Source organism: Pinus tabuliformis, chromosome J (genome assembly GCF_031772625.1).
Source record: "Pinus tabuliformis cultivar Carrire ecotype Pingquan chromosome J, CPIR1, whole genome shotgun sequence".
NCBI lineage: Eukaryota > Viridiplantae > Streptophyta > Pinopsida > Pinales > Pinaceae > Pinus > Pinus tabuliformis.
The window spans coordinates 459,337,418-459,341,990 of record NC_142295.1 but is presented as its reverse complement, the minus strand read 5'-3'; positions in this window follow the sequence as shown (position 1 = coordinate 459,341,990).

The window sequence follows — 4,573 nt, the reverse complement described above, 5'->3', positions numbered from 1 at the left end:
AAACACAACGATGGAGGGTAGTAAAGGCTTTCAATGTTGGATAGTAGCCATTATAGTAGGCCATGGATGAGCATCATCAAGGCCATGTCGTATGCAATGGAACAATTGGTGAGGTTGGCCACTAAGAAACTTATTTTAAGAGTGAGGTAATTATGTCTCTAAGCAGTGTTTCTCTTTTTTTCCTAGTTTTTTCTATTTTGAGTATTTTATTACTAGTTCGTTATGTGGGTAGGGTTTTTTCGAATTTTCATAGATGGTGTTTTTTTTTTTTTTTTTCCTATCTTGAGATTCCCTTCCTAGGCTTGTTCTATGATTCTATGTCTATATTTGTATTTTATTTTGGTTTTGATTCCAACTAAGTATGCTCACTCTCCTACTCCCTGGGACTGGTGTGTTTTGATTTTTGGATGGATTTTGGTCTTCAAAGCTCAATGCAGAGTAACACTGATGAATTGAATTTGATCGAAACAAATGCAAAACTCTTCCTCATTTTTAATGAAAAATAGTTATGTTTTTTCCTCTGAAAAAAATAAATTTTGTATGTATAAATAGATAAAAGTCATAGAAATAAATTAAAAAAAAAAAAAAAATAAAATTTTTTAATAAAATTATTTTTCTTTTATCAAAATAGAATTTTAACATAATTTATTATTTTTTTATCATTTAATTTTTTTAAAAATAAACTAAAACATTTAAAATAAAAATTTCGTAATCAACATTTTTATTAATCAATTAAAGTTATAATCTAGTTGTACTAAGTTTCATTCAACGGTTTAATTTAAAACGTATTTAAGATTATTATTAGTTCTGGCAGATAGCCTTCACACTCTACATGTCTATTTGTGATTACTAATGTCAAAATCAAACAAAACATCTAAGTCAATTTTTTGATCAATCAAATGATTCCTTACTTTCCCAAGATTGTGTGTCCATTTAACACTGAGAAACATAATTCCATGGTGAATAGAACTCTATTCTGAAACTTTGATAATGATCAAAACTCCTACCAAATTCATGTTGTAAAAATCTAATCGTTTTGAATGCGCTTTGTCTCATGACATAGCTAGTGAGGGTGAGTGACGGAGATGGCCAATATTAAAATTAATTTTTTTTTAAAGCAAAGACTCTACAAACACTATTCCCAAAAAGTCCCACTTTGACCAGTGACGCTTCCTGATTCCTCTCGCATATCAGGGAGACCAAACGACCAGAAAAGGCTGCGGTCCATTCGGGAGACCATCTGACCCTCCCTTTGTACGGTTCCTACAGCTCTTTCCTGATCAACTGCATGAAGGTTGTGGGGGAATTCATTAACCCAAAAGGCATGACCAACCATTCAAAAAGGCCCTCCTTGGATTTGAAAGAAATCTTCCATACATCAGAGCGTTCAATAGGTACCTAATGATAAGCACACATTAGGTCAATCTTGCTAAATTATTTGGAACCCTTAAGCTGGTCCAAACATTCATCAATCCATGGGATTGGATACCTATTCCTGACAGTGATCTTATTCAATGCCTGATAGTCAATAAAGAGCCTCCAGGTTCCATCTTTCTTTTGTACCAACACGATCAGGCTCCCACAGGGTGATGAACTCAACCTAATGTGCCCACTCTGCAACAACTCTTGAATTTTCTTTCTCATCTTGTCATTTTATAGAAAAATTCATTGGTAGATTGGTTCATTGGGTATCAGCGTGCCTTGGTTCTAGTCGATGGAGTGCTTGACTTGAAAGTGTAGGGGTACCCCTATGGGTGAGGTGAACATGTCCTTGTACTCCTCCATGACCTTATCCATATGTTGTTTCTGTGCAGAGGAGCCCTGTATGGAGGTGGCCACAATATTCTTCTTGTCGTGAGGATGAATCATGAGGAATACAAATTTCCTTGTCTGAGATTTGATCTCATTGCATTGATTTGCAGAGATCAAAGAGATGGTGGTAGGTGGTGCTACCTCCGGTATCCTATATAACTTATTGCCCAAAGTAATAATAATAGTGTGATGCCTAGACTCATACATAACATGATGCTTCCACAAGTATGGTTGGCCTAATAATAAATCAAAAACTTCAAGAGTAGAAACATCATAGAGTACCTCATCTGTGAATGGCTTGATGTTGTAGGGGAGGTGACACTACTGGCTAATGAGAAAATCTCATCCTTGGTGAAGCCACCCTATGGTGTATGATTGCGGGTATGGGGTGGTCGGTAGGCCCAGCCGCTTCATCACCTCTATTGAAATGAGGTTCTTTTCATTGTCGCTATCGACAATGAACTACAGTGGGGAACCCTTCACCCACATTTGTGAGTGGAAGAGACACTCCCCCTCCTCTGGATATTCAGGCTCAATCTTCTCGATCTTGGTGGTGGAAACAGTGGCACTAGGATCCAAATCAATAATCTACTTACCTTTATCATTCCGCTTATTAGGTTCTAACTCTGAGTCAGAACATGCAATTAATTCAGAAGCCTTCAACTCAGCCACCAGTGACTTCTTGGTCCAACACTCACTTGTGTTGTGAGTAAGGCTCTTCTGGAACTCATACCATTTTCCTGTGTCCTTCTTTGTCTTCGTGGTGTTGTTCTTTGCTTACGGCTTGGGAGGGTTGTCCTGGGTTGTACTCCCTTGGCTTTGTCCTTTGTTCTGCGGCTTGGGGGCGCCTTTGCCTTGCTTCGGACTCACAGATCCAAATTCTCTCTTCTTCTATTTAAATTTCTACTCGATCTTGATAGCGTATCGATAGGCAACGCTGAGCAAGGAGATGTACAATAATTCCATCTCATCCTAGAGGTACTTTTGTATATATCCATGGTACTTGAGTACCAAATACTGCTCAGAATCCTTGATACCCAGCTTAGTGCAAAGGGTATGGAAAACATTTGTGAACTCCGACACATATTGGTCCCTTCCCTAACGCAACGTGGTGCACTTTATGTATTTATCTTCATAGCTCCCGATAGGGTAATATTGTTACTTGATTGCATCTCAGAAATAATTCCAAGTGGGTGCGGATGAAAACAATGAGGATTCCCTCTCATTTTTTTGTTCACAGTAGGTTTCCCACCAGTACTTGATGGGTGAGGCAATTTTGAGAAGTGGAAAAGTAATCTTTTCCAGGTTGGAAAAGTCATGAACTGAGAAATATCTTTCTAGCATATTTAACCATTTATCTATGGCATCCACATCTATCTGACCTTCAAATATAGGTATTTCAAAGTTAACTTGTATCTTAAAATGAGTGGTGCCTCCAGAGTAGCTACTGGATGAATATGCATCACCTGTGTGTAGCCGCTGAAGTATATGGGAAAATTTATCCATCATCATGTTCCTTTGTCACTCAAGGGCTTCTTTGAGCAGTATTTTGAGAGGATCTCCTGCTCCCTCATATTTATTTTCTTCATGCACAGCAGGTTGTCGGGGTTTGCGAGGCTGGTCTTGCAAGGGTTCAACTAGTTTGATCCTTAACTCCTTGTACCTTGACCTCATTGGGGACATCTAAATAAAAGAAGAGAAAGAGAAAACCGCTCTGATACCACTAATACAAAATTAAGCAGGAATGAAAAAAAATACAGATATAACCACAAATACATAGATACAACAGAAATAACACTTACTTTCATTAATATCACAGAACTGAAATATGCTTACAAACAAAATGGAAATGAACTAGCTTGGGCAATGGTATCTTATCTCTGAGTAGAGATGTGTTAGCTACATGCCTCTAAACTGTGTTACAATGAGGCTTAAAGGCCTCTTTATCATTGAGAAACAATAGATAACCCTAAACATCCAAAAAACGAACCCTAGGAGATGAAGCGCTAAAACTATGGGCCTCGTTGGGGTAAATTGGTACATCAAGTTCCCAAGGTAACAAATTCGGCATATGATCTTCGTTTGACATGTACAATACCTCATTGGAAGGATCTATCTGAGGACTACAACTTTTGACTACAATCTTAGTTAATATCTTACTTTTTCCAATTTCCCAAAAAATGTCGTTTAGGGCCTCAAAACGGCTCTAGAAGTTCAAGACCCGAAAACTTCCAAAAATAGTAAAATGTGCTACAATCAAGGAAACTGAAAGAAATAATGGTGGGGGTCTAAGTGGTATAAGTGGGTGGCCACCAATATCCACATGGATCAAGTTTATGCCTCTTCACCTTAATATAATGTAGGCATTCCTGAGCAATGGACATCGCATCTTGTATCTGTTGCCCCTTTCAAACCCTAATTTATACTCGTCCTTATTTGGATTATATTTTGGAACATATCCAAAATATTTTAAAATTTGAAACCAAATTACCTTGTTATTGTTATGTTTAAGTGACAGAGAAAGGAAACAAACTGAGATTTTGAAGAATTTAGTAACTACACAAGTAGACTGTGAAGCTTCTTTGGAAAACGACATGAAAAGCAAGAGATGATTGAGAAAATAAGTTATTCTCACCTTATCTCCATCTCCAACAAGTTTGGACACTGCGCGCAGGCTAATATAAGGGTTGTTAGTTTTTACATTGTACATAGGCTCATCAGCCTTTGTACGTGGCACATTTACTATGAGCAAGTGATTTTC